The sequence below is a fragment of the Hippocampus guttulatus genome, chromosome 15, assembly GCF_054856545.1.
Source record: "Hippocampus guttulatus isolate MCC_2025c chromosome 15, RoL_Hgut_1.0, whole genome shotgun sequence".
Taxonomy (NCBI): Eukaryota; Metazoa; Chordata; class Actinopteri; order Syngnathiformes; family Syngnathidae; genus Hippocampus; species Hippocampus guttulatus.
This window is the reverse complement of record NC_141275.1, coordinates 5,125,582-5,141,857: the sequence shown is the minus strand read 5'-3', so window position 1 is coordinate 5,141,857 and position 16,276 is coordinate 5,125,582. Positions and strand designations below refer to the sequence as shown.

General features: G+C 44.9%; 1 protein-coding gene across 10 annotated transcripts in view; it reads left to right on the top strand.

Moving 5' to 3' along the window:
• auts2a (activator of transcription and developmental regulator AUTS2 a) overlaps positions 1–16,276 on the top strand; it is a 300,321-nt gene that overhangs the window by 245,021 nt on the left and 39,024 nt on the right. The gene's annotated exons all lie outside the window — the stretch shown is intronic.

Here is a 16,276-nt window from a genome sequence, read left to right as displayed (position 1 = left end):
CACCACAGCAAAAGAACCCAAGCCAATATGTTGTTTTGACACTTCTGTCACCTCGGGGGGTCTCAGCTCCTGCAGGCGTTGACATTGTATGTGAAGATGTGTATGTGTTCCTGACTTTACAGAAGCGTAATGGTGTGATTAATTGTCTTTCTGGTTGCACACGTCGGCGGATATTTTTAGTGCAGCATGTATGGCACAGATCTAGCATATGGCTCAACATCGGAAAACATGCCGACTGGTATGTCTGATGCCAGTGCTTTCGAGTGTGAATTCATGAACAGTGTCAGGTGTTATTTGGCCCGGAGCGCAAGTAGATGTCAGGTGTTTATAGGCCTCTCTGGCTTTGTTAGATCCCCCTTGCAGACCGCAGCCTTTGATCGAGTCAGAGCACGGACTCCATCGAGCATAACTAAAAGGCACTTCTCTAATATCCTTGGTCAGAGTGTCAGTGAACTCTTTCTGAATGACCTCCTCGGGGCCAGCCAACCATCCAACCACTCTTGTCATGTAACAATGCGGTCATCAGAGCAGACTAATCAGCTGACAGCAGAGGAAAACACAGCCTGTGGTCCTTTCACTCACAGCTCCATTCAAAATCGAGTGTTTATTTCTTGAACAAAGGAAAGCGGCAACAAAAATCATATTAGAAAAGTTTTACTACAGAGACGTTCCAAATCTCGACTGTATAATTTTCAATTTAGTCGGCTCCAAACATAAAAATCGAGACAGACAGCAAATTTATTATGAAATTCCATAAACTATATTATGTTGGGGCGGCCCGGTAGTCCAGTGGTTAGCACGTCGGCTTCACAGTGCAGAGGTACCGGGTTCGATTCCAGCTCCGGCTTCCCTGTGTGGAGTTTGCATGTTCTCCCCGGGCCTGCGTGGGTTTTCTCCGGGTGTTCCGGTTTCCTCCCACATTCCAAAAACATGCATGGCAGGCTGATTGGACGCTCTAAATTGTCCCTAGGTGTGAGTGTGGGCGTGGATGCATGAAAACTGTGGTGTTTTCGAAATATAATAAACACAAGGAGCGTCTAATCTTGCCGCAACACTGATCGCTATGGTAATGTTTAATGCCTTCAAAATACGATACAACGCAAATTCAAAGTGCATGAAAATGACGACTCACCACAGCCCCGAGCTTGATTTTCTGCAACCAGACGGTCCCATCTCGGGGTCATAGGAGACAATGACACCTCAAGTGTGTGGTTTATGTCCAGTCTACTTCGTAATTTTGTTTTAGTTGCTGCAGAAAACCCCCACCTCACACAGGTAGGATGTCGGAAATAGCAAGAGTGCTATTGTGGCGATCTCAGCGTATTCAGCCATAACTTTAATCCAGTTGTCTCAAACGTACTTTTAAGGCCACCGTCAATTGCGATCCCAGCAGGTTTTTTTCTCATTTTGCGAGCTCCAGCGTTTTGTTTTTAGCGTAATCGGTCACGTGACGGAGAAGCGTGGCTTGACGTGAGTCAAGCGTGACACAGACGGATGTAATGGAGAATCCGGTAATTTTTCAAAATAAAACATCTTTCGTATTCCGAAATAAATAAAATGGAATTAAGGCAAGTTCTTTCTGTGCAGCCTGTTACCAAATGCCCTGCGGACCGGTACCGGTCCGCAGACCGGCAGTTGGGGACCCCCGATACAGTTCATTACAATGGCTCACGCATTCTAAGTACTTTCATGGCCGAGTCACAACATTGATCTCACCAGTTCCCCATCCTCATCATACAGTCTTTCTGGCGTGTTGCTTTCCCTTTGTTGTTTTCCATGACTTTGAGAACCATCAGAGCCGATAGAACTACTTCATCTTGACAGCATCTCTCATCTAGGATGCCCACCAACAAGTTTTCAGGTTGACTGCCACAAGAGGCACCAACCACCTTACCATCACAGCAAGGACTCCAAAGAGGATGGATTGTCTGAACTGCAATTTGCAACACAGGCACAAAAATTTTTTAGAACCCTTCTTTCTCCAGTTTGAGGGAGTCTTCCCCATTGCTCGCCAGGCAAGCACCCCAGTGTACTTGGTGCCCTGGCCCTCCCTAGGGACAAAGAGAGTCCAACCGCTCTCAAGACGACTGAGCACAAACTTTGTGTCGTGGCAAGCCTAGTTATATCTAACAGCATAAACTGTAGGTTCTCCTCTGTCAGAGGGTTCTCAAATTACACTTCCCGAGAGCCAGCAGCTTCTGCAGTAGATCGGCCCACCCAAATCCTCACCTTTGACCTCCACCTGATTCACACTGCAGGTGATCTCCTTTGTCCGTCCCACTCCTGGTGAGTTTATGGGAAAGATAATCGATGTTGCATATTCATGCTGTGCCCAGCCTCGTGTGTTTAGACCTTACCCCAAAGGTTCTGGTCATTAAACCTCACCCTTTGATTGACTCAAAACTGTGCCACCTTTGTCATCATAGGGGATATTTTGAACCACACTGCCGAGTTCTTTGCCTTGAATCTGTTTGTCCAGGCTGAGTGTACTCGAGGCCGCTCCTAAGGTCATTGGCGCAGGCATCTTCACATGCTCTTAACTCACACCTCCCCGCCGTAAGGTGGCAGTTTGGGGAGGGTATAGTAAGACTCTTTTGCAAGACTCCTTCAGGGGTTATGTGTGTGTTTGCTTTTCAGACGTGAGGGTCAAACTGTTTGTGCGGCTCCAGCGTTCTCTCTGGATGAGCAACACAGCCTGTCCCTGTTAGCAGCACAAATCCTCTTACAGGCTTTATGTGTGTGGGTGTCCCAGATCATCTTGTTGAAGCTACGTGTTGGTAAACACAGGACAGGGTGAGCCCAGCTTATCAATAGTAGTTCACTAGGTGGCCCTTAACCTTGGTGTCCTCGCGTGGTGCACCACATATACGCCATTGCAAACAGTTGAACCGCTGCCATTTATATGATTCTTTTTTTTTTTTTTTGGTTAAGATTGATAGAATGTGTCTAGATGCAGAAAATAGTTATGTACGAAAATTCAAAACATGGTGTTCACTATAGGCTTGAGGGCACATCAAGTGGCTATGGGCATCAAGTGGCCAAAATAAAAACAACACGTCTCGTCACCACACTGTTGTAATTGTTTACTAAACCCACACACAAAGCAACAAAGAGTACCAGTACTCAAAATACTTTGGATAAGTCCCCTGGAAAACAGCCAGTTTATGTGTGCTGCCATTGAAGGGCCTGGATTGGCCTTGCTGGTGTCTTCAGTCATCTGCAGTTTTAACTTGGTTAATTTCATGTCACCACTTGTGCAGCCATAATCTAGTAAAATGTATACAATTACGTGTACATATTATGGATTGGCTGAGAGAGCGAACGAGAGAGAGAACACACAATCTGTAACCTTGGACTCGATGTCCACTCGACGAGGCTCTGGGTGAATGTGCCGCTGTCAGTCAGCCAACAATGTGCACATTTAGACCCAGAGTGTGATGGTGGTTCAGAGTTTGTGGTGGAATGTGTCCCGCAGGCAGATGTCGTCTGCTCTCAAAGGCATCTCTATTGCATGCAGACAAGCAGGGCCTTATGTCTCAGTCGCCAGGCTCACATCCACGTTTTTATACCAGTTCCCGATTCCATGCCAGCATGCACCCATGTGGAAATCTACTGGTCCACTCCAAGTTGCTCTTCAGCCCGATAACCACTTCCGGCTGACAGACCAGCCGTTTGTATGACAAGAGTAGCTCAGGTGCTCTCACAACTGTGCTTGCTAAAGTCTGGGTCGTTTGACGAGTGGAACTGCTCTAATCCATGCTGAAGAGGACTTCCCTGGCACGAGCATGGCTGGAAGAGGCGGACTTGTTTTGCGCAACCACACACACTAGTGTTGAAGTGAGCTGCTCTTTTGTATTTCACGGTGGAAAACACTATAAGCTTATTATTTGATCAGTTTGCATGAGATTGATGGTTGTGACAAAGATTGTTGCGGTTTATAATGTATAACTCCTGGTTACTTAACCGTGTAGTAGGAGTTAAACTGTTCTTACTACTATGCATTGTCAATTAAAAGTTAGAAGCTGAGTCATCGCTTGTCACCAGTTTTTGGTGATTCTCATCATCCTAAACCAATTTACAGATGACTTTCACCTGGCTTGTCTGCTGCTGTTTGCAGACTCTAGCACTTGGTGGATCAGCAAAAAATCTGTCCGACAAGCCGATCCAGTTTCCGTACATGAGTCAGGTCCAAGAGCAAATAAATATGCTGGTGGTGGTGGAGAAGAGAGATTGGCCTCACTAGCTTTGACTGTTCTGATGGCTGCTAGCCCGAACATATTCATACCAGTGGTAACTCGGGCCCGGAGGTGAGGAACAGAGGCAGCGGTGCAATGTGAAACGCCATTTTTATTGCAAACGTCTTGTGAAAGGGCAGCTTGGAAGATGAGATTCCAAAAAATATATGATTTGCTTTTAATACATTTCAAGCATTAAGCGTTGAGGCAGAGTAGTAAAGTCGACTCAGACAACTTAACTAAGCAGGGCTGTCTCTAATATTAATTATTTTGTCCTTATATGAACCTGATTAGTGGCGGTTGGAGCCTCGGAAAGAAAAAAAATCAATGACATCATCCACAGATTGGCTCAGACTTCCCTTTCATCACATTAGCGTCAACTACATAATATCTTTAATCGTTTAACTCCTACTATGTAACGTTGGCCTCATCACATTTTATATCTGATGCACCCACAGTTATTTGCGTGAAATCAGTGATGTCCTGTTGGCGTACTCGATAGTCAACTCACTCATGCCCCCATCAGTTATTAACGATAACTGCCAACTGATCGCAATAAATTGAACAATTAAAAAAAAAACATGTCAGGAAACGCAATTTTGTATCGTGAAGTAGCAATGCTGCACTCATCCATGCTTTAAAGCATGCAAACATGAAGACGCATGGTTGAGTGCCACACAATGTTGCGTGCCAGGACTGGGAAAGAAAGAAAGGAAGCAAAAAAGCATGGCACCATATAATTTTCTCCAGTGTCACGTGATCCTAAATCTAAAAATCTTCCTTTATGATAGCTTTGCTAGTTTGATCATATTAACGAGAGGATAGCAAGTTTTGATGTTCTATTTAGTGAGATTGCACTCCAATCAAAGCTCGACTGAAGCTAGGCTGTGTGAGCTGCTGCCAAAACATGACAACTTTGCGCAGGTTTGTTTTTAGATGGCCTTTTATTGATTGTGACAGATAAAGAGATCAGTGATCTTGTGAAGCATCACGCGCAAGTGGTGATTACCATCCCTGCTGATAACGCCACATGCTAATCATTGTAAACATCATGTTGAGCTTTGACACGCTTAGGCTTATCTGTAATTGTTGTAATTGTTACGAGCGTTTAATGAGATCGTCTTACAGATATGCTGAGTGCCAACAGGGCCCGGGTAAGGGGATGTGCTCCTTCAGACGTGCCTGGTTGATGGGGACATTAGATAGACGCTAACTCCCCGTGCCATACTGGTAATGAAAGACAGCCACAAGCCAGAGTGCAAATCAGATAAAAGGGGTCTGGAGTCGAGGCGGTCATGAAATATTTAAATATTCGGGGCATCAAAGCAGATGAGGCCTCTCACGCTTGTCAACACACAGACCCCCTGCAGTCCAGTTATGGACCAAGTCCCTGGCCCACAACCAGCTTCACATGTAGGTCACAAATCATCGGCTCACTTTACTGTCACCGGGGGAAAAGAGGGGAATTCACCGATGAAATTTTTCCTGCCTCCATACGTACACCGGAAAGCAATTTTCACCGTTTTCCAACCGGTCTCCTGTGTTCTCGCGTTACGGACAGGGAAAGATGAGCGGCCGAAGTGTAGGGCGAGGGTCAGGCCAGGAAAAGTTATTCGGGTAAGAACACTTGGACACATTAAAAAAAGTAATAATAATACTCCTGTCACATTATCCCCCCCATCGCATACATCCTCACACACATATATGCTTCTGCAGACACAATCATCACACACATGCGTCACAGAAAAGGGAAATAGAGCTCCAGGTTTTCAGTTTATTGACGTTTGTTGGCATGAACAGTTATCTCTTAACATCACCCCAGTTGATTTGTTTCACAAAGGTTCCCCCAGCAAACGAAAATGAGCCCACAGGTACCTGTTTTATGACAAACCGAGTTTCTTTTCAAATTTAAAAATTGGCATCATGTTGAGGATGTGTCACCCCCTTTAGTCAGTCTTCGTAGGGATTTTACTCTCGGCAGAAGAACGCCATTATTTTTGCACGAGCCCTGCAAAATACAATTAGACACCCCCACAATGACCAGCGGGGGTCCGATGTGATATAAGGAGGGAGTACATCGAGAGAAAAGAGGGGCGGTTGGGGGAGCGCCGGCAGAGACCTCCCTGCTGGCTTTCGATGTCCGCGGCCCATCTTGTGTCCCCCCGAGGGACTATCATGAGGCCCCACTCTGGAGTTGTAGCGAGAGGCAAGTGTGAGTGGAGTGTTAGGGCGGGGGTGCCTGTCTCTTATGATGCCTGACAGAATGGTCTTGACAGAGCGATTCAGAGGCCTAATCCCTTCGCCTGCACTGCTCCAGCCGGGCATTGCTCAGGGGGTCTGTAGGGGGTCACTGGGGTTTTAATAGAAGGTCTCAGTGGTGATTTCCTTAGTGCTTTCCTGTAGTCATTCCTATTTAAAAGACACAGCGGGTTTTCTCTTCCCTGCTACCTCCCTTTTTGGGTTCTAGTCAGTCCTGCCTCTCTCTCCTCCGTCTCCCCCTGTGTTGTTTTCTTCTTCACTCCCTACCCCTCTGGTTCCCGCTCCTTTATCCTGCTGCCTCCCCTTGTCCTCCTTGCTCCCTTTGCGCCTCTGAGAGAAAGGAATCAAAAAGGGAAAATAATATCTCTGCCAGCACAGTTGCTCTTCGTTGGTCTTAAAACAAAGCCCCATGGGGCGCGTGGGGGGGGGGGGGGCGAGGGGAGGGTTCAGCACAACGCTTTTTGAGCAGTGCTTAGATGCCTGCTAGGTCCCCGCAGACGTGCAGTTTAGAGAAGGAAAAATTAAAATGCTTTGGAATTTTTTTCACGCACCGTGCAATGTTTCTTTCCGAGTACAATTATAATGAAATTCTTCAAGGCGAAACCTGAGGTCAGGTGTAAAGAGGTTTGTCATTCTCATTTGTTGTGACGGAAATAAAACGGCGCTATAGGTAGACAAGGTCACGCTGAAGAAGCCGAGAAATTTTTTCGAAAAGCAATTGTGCTTCGCCCAATTACCAAATTCACATTCTATCAAGTCAGTCGGTGATGCGAAAATGGAAGAAAGGACACACAAGTGTCGTTATGCCACTGTTTATATCTTGACCAATATATTAAATTTGTTGTCTCAAAGTATGGGCACAGGAGGTGAATTGCATTATTGGCCGATTTGTGTGCATTTCATCCATCAATCCATCTATAGTTGCGGACTCTCAGCAGCACACGTGTACCAACACTTGCGGCACACCACTAGCTGAAAATGTGGACCCCCCCCCCCCCGCTTATTTTAACAATTAACGTGTTATATTGTTACTATAACCATTTTTAACATTGAAGAATGACGTTATAACAGCTTGAATTGGAATCAAATGAACACAAAGTAAAGAGTATTTTATCATCTTTCATATGTATTGTTGTTGTATTGTTCCCGCATTCATGAGTCACAAATTCGCTTGTCTCTCGTCGAAACACAAGGCAATTGGCTAGCTGTTGCTGCTCCCTAGCGGTATGGGAGGGTACTACATGATTACTTTCTGGGCGAAAGACCGCACAGGCATACAAATTGGATGTTTTCCCGCAGCACACCTGACAATGTCTCGCGGCACACCGGTGTGCCGCGGCACACCGGTTGAAAAACACTGCTGTAGAACACGACACTTCCTTGTTGGAACAGAAGTAAAAGCAAAAGATGAGGCGACGAATCAAAGCTGTTTGGATTGTTGTTGACAGATAATGTCATGACAAAAGATTGTACCATTACATGCATTTGTGTTCTGCAGCATTGTTGAAATAATTTTTAATCATTTGTTTACAGATTGCACATTGTTGTGCATGTCGTACTGTCATGTCACTGCCTGCATTATAATCGCTGGCTCGATCTGGATTTACAGTTGTAAACCGTACCGTGATAAACTGAATTATATCCCCGGAAACACGTGTGCAACGCTGACTTATGGTTATAAAGATGGCGATGTGCCCTTTAAAATAATATTGCCTTCGATTTGAGTCTGTCATTAAATGAGTATGAAACAAAAATCCTGCCTATGATGCATGATGCTGTGTGTTTTGAGGCCAGTTGATAGGGGAGTAAATGACTGACTGGTCTGAAATTATCGACGAAAATGCGGCCCATTGCCTACATTCCACAGCAATGTCTGTAATTTAGGCAAAAGGGTCTCCCGTTTCTCTTGCGACGAGGCAGAGTGCGTGGGGGTAGTGTGGCGGTTTGCGTCGGACGGAGGCGAAAAGCCTTTGAGAAAGGGAAGGTTAAACCAATTTTCTTGTCTGTTGCTTTTTGAAAGCGAGTCCCATGGCGGCAACATTACACTGATGGTCAGTGAAGTCGGTTTGTTTCTGCTGACAACCAAGCTCTTTTTGCGCCCACAATGTCAACTGGATCTGATTATTGCCTACCACATCCAGATAATGTCGGCCATTGATCCGTCTATTTATCTTGAACCACCACAGCGCTGGCTTGCTCTCAGAGACCACGGACAGATAAGCAGATAACACTGTCTCGAAAGGCTTTTAACAAGCGGAAGAAACCCCACTTTGTGATGGGAGGTTTTTTTTCTCTCCATACATACTCAGGTAGGTTTTTAGAGGAATCGTCGCTGAATTTGACACCATTTCACCTATGAGCAAAATGGTTACAGAATGTCCGATGCATTCTGGGTAATAAATGCTCCTTCATGAACCCTTTCGTGGACAGCGGTCACTACAGTGGACTGCTGGCAGGTTACAGGGTGAAAGGGTTAAATTAAGGAAACTGTCAATAGACAATAAATTTAGTTCTAATACGAAAGCACAACTCCGTTTGGTAGTTCAAAACAGACCCCCCCCCCCCCCCCCCCCAAAAAAGAAACCTCACATCTCTTTGTCAGAATATTTGATTGAGACAGTTGAATCAACAAAACATCAGCTTTTCATTTCTACTTTTGGCATGCCTTGGTGTCCGGGTTTGGATTCTGAAGGCTGAATGCACTTGTCTCTTTGTGTACGAGTGTGCGTTTGCTTGCACAGCCGTGAGTCCTCCTCACATTAGTAATGGGAGTGAGTGACAGATTAATTTATGTCTGGCTGTGTGTCTGAGGAATTGGGAAGAAAGGGCTTGTCAGTGCTGCTCGTCGGGAGTGGGGTAGAGATTAGAGCTTGTTGTCGTTGACAACCCAATGCAGGCTTTGCAAGATACGGTTGGATGAAATGACTGTAAAAAGTAATTTTGGGAAAAGAGTCATAACACATTCATCATTGGGAGAAAACTATTGCGAGGAAGACTTTGTGGGTTTTCCAAGTGAATACAAAGAAGTCACCCCAAATAACGGTTCTCCGTGTACTATATCAAGATTGCCTTTTAAGACAGTGTTTATTTACTTTGGACTGTTTAGAGAGACAGCAGTAATTTGCTAATGCCAATAATAACATATTGTACTGAAAGGAATATCCTGTAATTGTACTAGTTACATAATACAATACTTGAATTTGATCAGATATGTGATTTGGGCTGATTGCCCAAATTTTGAATTTCTGCATCGGCTAAATTAACTCCCCTCCAAAAAATTTTAAAAAATCGCAACCGATTTTCTATGTCCTCATTGGGCTGCCGGAGAGCTGCAGCTGACTTTAGGCAAGAGGCGGACCACAACCAGAACTGGTCACCAGCCAAGTCTGGAATACCCACTAATCTTAACCCGGTATCATTCAGTGTTGATTAAACATCAATATGTGAGTGTGCGTTCGCATAAAGAGTTATGACGAACGCGGCGATGACTGTTAGCTCATAGTGTTAGCTTGCTTCACACATTTCATTAATTTGTCTGTGATGTCAACGCTGTGGCGCGGGACAGAGATGATTTGTGGTTGGCAATTTGTCCATGCACCACTTACACTCTATTTAAATTCTGTTCTTCCACACTCTGGACTCTGTTTCGGCGAGCAGACACAAGCAGCTAGCCGCTGCGAACACTCACTGCTGAGTTCTGTGTTCTGTGTTGTACAAGAATGATTCAACATCAGCAAGACCGTGCCTGCAAGATCCAGCCCACATGTTGCTATTGTAATGAAAGCTGAACTCCCGATTGGCCCAGCAGTGTGTGGAGCAGGATATGAGGTCTTTTTCACTGCAAGAGACAGAGCAGCCCCTCAAAACAAGCCTATTTCCTCAGGACGAGTACTATGCTATTAAAAAAAAATGCTTTAGCTATCTTGTTGAAAGCACATCACAGACACATGAAGACATAATTTGAGCTGCGGGGGGGGGGGGGGGGGGGATGCACAATATGTCTCAATTAAGTTGTTGTTTTGTTTTTCGTTTTGTCTTCCACTTGTGCCACGAATTTGTGGTGTTGTAGCACTAACATCTGTGCTAATGTTTCCATTCAGAGTTGCATCGAATGAGTGTACAAACTTTGGCAATGCTATTTATTTCGATTTTTTGAAACGCATTATTGTTCATAAGTATCGGGTAATTCGAATGAGGAGATTCACTTGGTTTAGAAATGATGGGGCAGCACCTGTTAGCACGTCCGCCTCACAGTGCAGAGGTGCAGGGTTTGATTCCGGTTTCGGCCTTCTTGTGTGGAATTTGTACGCGCTCCCCGTGTGGATTTTGCATGTTCTCCCCGTGCCTGTGTGGGTTTTCTCCGGGTACTCCGGTTTCCTCCCACATTCCAAAACATGCATGGCAGGTGGATGGAACACTCTAAATTATCTCTAGGGTGTGATTGTCAGCGCAAATGGTTTTTCGTCTATGTGTGCCCTGTGATTGGCTGGCAACCAGTTCAGGGTATACCCCGCCTATTGCCCGAAAACAGCTGGGCTAGGCTCCAACACACCCTGCGACCCTTGTGACGATACACGGATCAGAAAATGGATGGATGGATGCCCGGACAGAAATTATGGTTGCCTGCTCAATAAATTGTTAAATAGAGGGTTGCCGGCTGTGTAAAAGGGGCACTGTAGCAAGCCCAGAGTCACCCGACAAATGCAATAAGAGCTTTTAACATCTAAGATCGCGTGCAGTGCTGCGCACTCATGTTACACTTATCAGTAATATTTCAAATGAGGGCGCATTTGATGTAATGGCAGAAAAACTCATAAAGTGTCCCCCTGTGATTGTAATCCAGGACCTGTGAAACTAAACCTCGGTTGTTTGTGAAGGGGAGGATGAACAAGCTGCTTATTTCAGCATCCCCAAAAAAAAGGAACAAAATATGACAAAATGTCAGGAGCCGACGTCAGATGGCATGTGACCTGACAATAAGTAGTGAGACACATTGAATCTATCAAGACATTATGTTTCATTCGCAGATTATTATTTTTTTTGAAAGTAAGTATGTCGAGGACGCGTATTGTGCTGATCACTGTCGGAATTTCATTGGAATTAAAAATAATGCGCAGTTGGGAATCTGAACGCTGATTGTTTGGCAGTGTGGCTGTAATCACGGACTGGTGGTTGCACTCAAATCTTATAAGCGTTTCAAATAAAGAACAGCAGCTCATTCATTGTTGCTGCTGCTGGACTGGTCAACTTTTTCTGGCTGATGAAGTTATGGAAATACATTTTAGAAACCATCCATGTCATGTGCTTGGGGCCAAATCATCATTTTTGGTTCTGTTTTTTGTTTTTCACATTCTAAGCACAGAAACTGTGTCAATTAAATTACATTTCTATTATTTGTGCATGAGCTAACATGCTGTTCCACCAAAAGATGGCATTTATCTTTTTACCAGGACCGACAGTACAAGGGCAAGATGACTTCATTCTTTGCATCTCTGAAACAAAAATGTAAAGTACACAAGCACGTGTACAGTATACCACATCTGGTGATGTCATAATGTAACAAACACGAGGTCATGCAGTTTAAAGGTTCTCCGTGGTCCGGTTCTCTCCCCCCCCCCCCCCCCCCCCCCCCCCCCAAAGCTAAACCAAATGGCTGGACTTTAACTAGCCACCCGAGGCCAGACCTTACTGCCTGTGGTTGGTACTTAACATTCTTTGTTCTGTGTCATCCACAAAGACCCACATGAGAGTGCATATCCATACGCTAAAGCCTGAGCAGCTGACTGCAATTTTAGAGAAATGTGTCGCCTCCGCTGTTTCAGGATTTGTTTGGTTGGGCCGCGTTCAGCCCATTTCCCATGACTTCATGTTCATCAAGCCAGTTCCAGCCCAAGTGCTCTCTCTTGTTTCATCTTAGCAAGGCTTGGAATAGCATCTCACTTATGAGCGAAAATCTCTTTTCCGCACTCTTGTCGCCGGAGCTGAGTTGGCAGGGAAAAGACTTTGCAGTGTGACTCCATTGTCCATTCATTGACCTCCCTGCCAGCGGGTTAAGACTCATTAGACAAGCTATTGGTGCAAGGGGTTTGCACCATTAAGAGGCTTACGTCAGACTGTCCAGCTTTGTTTGGGATTTCATTAAGGAAAAGTGGCGTTCATGCTCACGTAAAGATTACATTAAGAATATTTCAACAGAAATGGTCATGTGATCTCTTCAAAGGCAACCCCTGTAGAGGTTTGCCCAGCGCTGTGTAACACATCAATCCACTCACCAAAAAGAAACTCAAAAGTGGCCATGCTTTGCTAAGTGTTATTGGAGTGAAGGTGTGCTATTGGTTTGCACTTCTGCTTCACAGTTCTGAGCTTTTGGGTTCAAACCTGCCCTCCTATGTGGCATTTTGGTGTTCTTCCCATGCTTATGCTGATTTTCTCTGAGCACTTTGGCTTCCTCCAATTGTAGACTCTAAAAGAGTAAAAACTCTTGGTTGTTGGTCTAACTCGGGGGTGTCAAACATACGGCCCACGGGCCGGAGCCGGCCCGCAAATAGTTTCGATCTGGCACGCGGGATCATTTAAAAGTGAAAAAAAAAGGCATTAAAGACAGAATGAATATTTCAAATAAAATGCAATTCGTGGATTATCCGCTAGGGGGCACACTGTTTGGATCACAGTAGAAGACAACATTTTTTGATCGGGGAAGAAAACAGCAGTCTCAGTCTGTCACCGAGATAGACCCAACGCAGCAAATGATATGAAAGTGCCAATCAATGCTTCTTGAGACCAAAACAAAGGAAAGAGATGATATTTTGGTGATTCATAGCACAGTATGGTATAATGTTAATGGTTCGGCCCACTTGACATCTACCGAGTCCGCATGTGGCCCACAATGTCAAATGAGTTTGACATCCCTGGTCTAACTCACCGGATGTAGATTTTGACTAGAAAGCATCTCCATTTTGGACAGAGTTTTTCGTTGTGAGTTGAAATTTGAATTGAAATGTGGCGGCTGGATGGGTAACACAGCTGGCGTTGGACACCGGAATTGTTTCAAATGGGTACATTGCCTCAGGAAGGGCATTCAATGTAAAACGGTGCCATATAGATCAAGTGAGTGACTTGCTGTGCTGATCCCTGACTGGGAAAGGTTGCCTCTTCTTATTTTAAAAAATGTTGGTCGTAAAATTAGTCTTGTTTTTAACAACAGCTATACGAATCACCCGCTAACCCATTTTTTTGTAGCTTCAACTCATATAGGTAATTTTTACACTCTGTTGGATCAAAAACTTGCTGGGTCAAATCCTCAACCCATTTGTGCTGGGTATAAACTAGCCAACAATGTCCAATTTGGGTTATTTTTAACCCAGCAAATTTTAGAGCGTAAATTGTTCATAGGTGCAAATTGAATGTTAATGGTTGGCTGGCAAGCAGTCAATGGCGTAGCCCACCTCTGGTGCAAATTTAGTTGGTATAGGCTCCAGCTCTCCCATAACTCTAATGAGAACAAGGGCTGGAAAATAGATGGATGGATCTGATTGATGCATATCTGTCATGATTGGCTTAATTTACCAGCAGGGGCGTAGCGTGAGTTGTCAGCTCGCAGGGCGAATCAAGGCATCCTTGCACTGTCAATGCTCGGGCTGCACAGTATTGGAAAAACATGCAATGTGTGATATGAGTGTTGAATATAATGATTCGATATTACAACAATATTTAATATGGACCTGAAGAAATTCAATTTTTTTATGATCTAGTTAACCCTTTCAGGGAACGCATTACTACAGTGGACAGGTTATCATGTTATCAGGTTACAGGTTATCATTATTGGTGCATGAAAGGGTTAAAGAAATTCATTTTTTCCCATGCAGAAAAATAAGCAAGCTTAATGTATTCATGGCGAATTAAATATAACGTTTGAGATACTGCTCACCAACTGGATGGCAATGCACATTTAAAGTTGCAATCTGATTGCTAAAAGTCAGATAAAAGTACACAATTCCATATGAAACATATTGCACGTCTTGGCGATATGCACATTGTGTGGGCCATTATCACAATCGTGATTTTTTTTTTAAATACCATGCAGCCCTCGGCAGCGCTCCCTCAGTCCACCTGTCCAAGCATTGCACCTTTTTTTTTAACCCCATGAGGGGCACTGTAAATTATTCTGTATATCTGGCAGTTTGGAAGCAAGTTGAAACACCTGTCCACATTATACTTGTGTATGGTATGGTACATGACTCTAAACATCTTGCTCAAGCTTATATTGGAGACCAAAAAAAAAAAACTGGTTGGGGAGGGGAGACTCGAACCAGCATACTGAATCAAACTGCACTGCTTTGTGGAAACATTACTAAAGTGGGCCCCTGTGGCCAACTGCTGAGCTCTGCCACCTCTGGCATGGCTCTGTTCCAAAGTTGACTCCGAGCAAATAAACATAGAATTTTCTTTAAATCCCTCTCGGCTTTTGTAAAGTTATCACGTAATTATAAACACTGTAGTTAAGTAGCAGTTTGTGAGGTTATAGTGTAAGCCTTGTCAGGGTGGGCGCAGGGAGCACTCAAAGCGCACATTGAAGGCTGGATGACCTTAAGTGCTTTTTATATTAACAGTTGACCTCCCTTCAGGCCTGCGTCGTGGGATTTGATCCAATTGGAAGACATGGCCTGTGGGCTGCAAAGAGGTGCACGGCGCTCATGAAGGAGCATTTTGTTTTTCTTCCCCTCGTGGTAGCAGCGGCACCCTTCTGGGGAATTCATTAGTGTCTGACATCATCTCACCCAGGCTACAGTGGAAGAAAGCATATCTTTCTGCCCGGGCTCTCCCCTCCCCTTCTTATTTTTTCTTCCAGTCTCTCCACTTGCTCACCGCTCTTGCTCGCAGTGAAGCCGTGCTCTTGTGTCTCACGTCGGGGTATTTTTTTATTTTCTCGTCGTCGTTGTTTATTTTTGCGCGCAGTTTGACGTAAAAGGTAAAAGACGTGATCTGTTACTCTGCAATGAGGCTTCTTTAGATCAGGAAGTGGGTGGACCCGACAGACAGTGAAGGCAACACCAACAGCAGCGAGGCAGCTTTCGAGCAGCCAGTCGCCGGATGAATGAGAGTTTGTGTGGTTGCTTTGGATCGGGTTAGGAGAGGCGTGTGCAACGACCACGGAAATCCACGACAGACACCCACCGCGAAGCTGAAAACAGCGAGAAAATAAGCAGTCTTCGTTTGTGAACCACAGCTCACTGTTGGAGCGCCTCGTTGGAATTGGTTCTCTCGCACCCCCCACACAACCCCACCCCCTTCCCGGACCCGTTCTTTACCTCTTTTGGGTATTCTGGAGAATATAAGTGGAGGTGGGAAACAACACATTGATCGACCAAAAGGATCTTGTTTCTCTCACTCGTCGTGCGCTAGAGAAAGAAGCTCACGGCACCGCGACACATGGTTCCCTTTGTCCAAAAGGCGCAACCGCTGAACGGCTTTTTTTGGGAATCCTTCTTCATCACCTTTTGCTTCCTCCGCATGGCTGTCCTCGATGCAAACGGAATAGACTTCGTCGCCGGTTGTGTGGATTATACAATTTAAAAAAAAAACCACGAACACAGAATGTGAAACGAGGTCGCATTTGGCAAAAGTACTTGTTTTCATTGCCACATTAAAGGTACGGTGGTCGCTTCTTCTTCCATGCTCGGTGCACTATTGTCTGCGTATTTATTTCTTTAAAAATGGACAGATATATTTCGTGCCGATGCAATATGTGGCATTCATTTTTAGTTCTTTCATGTACGTTTTCT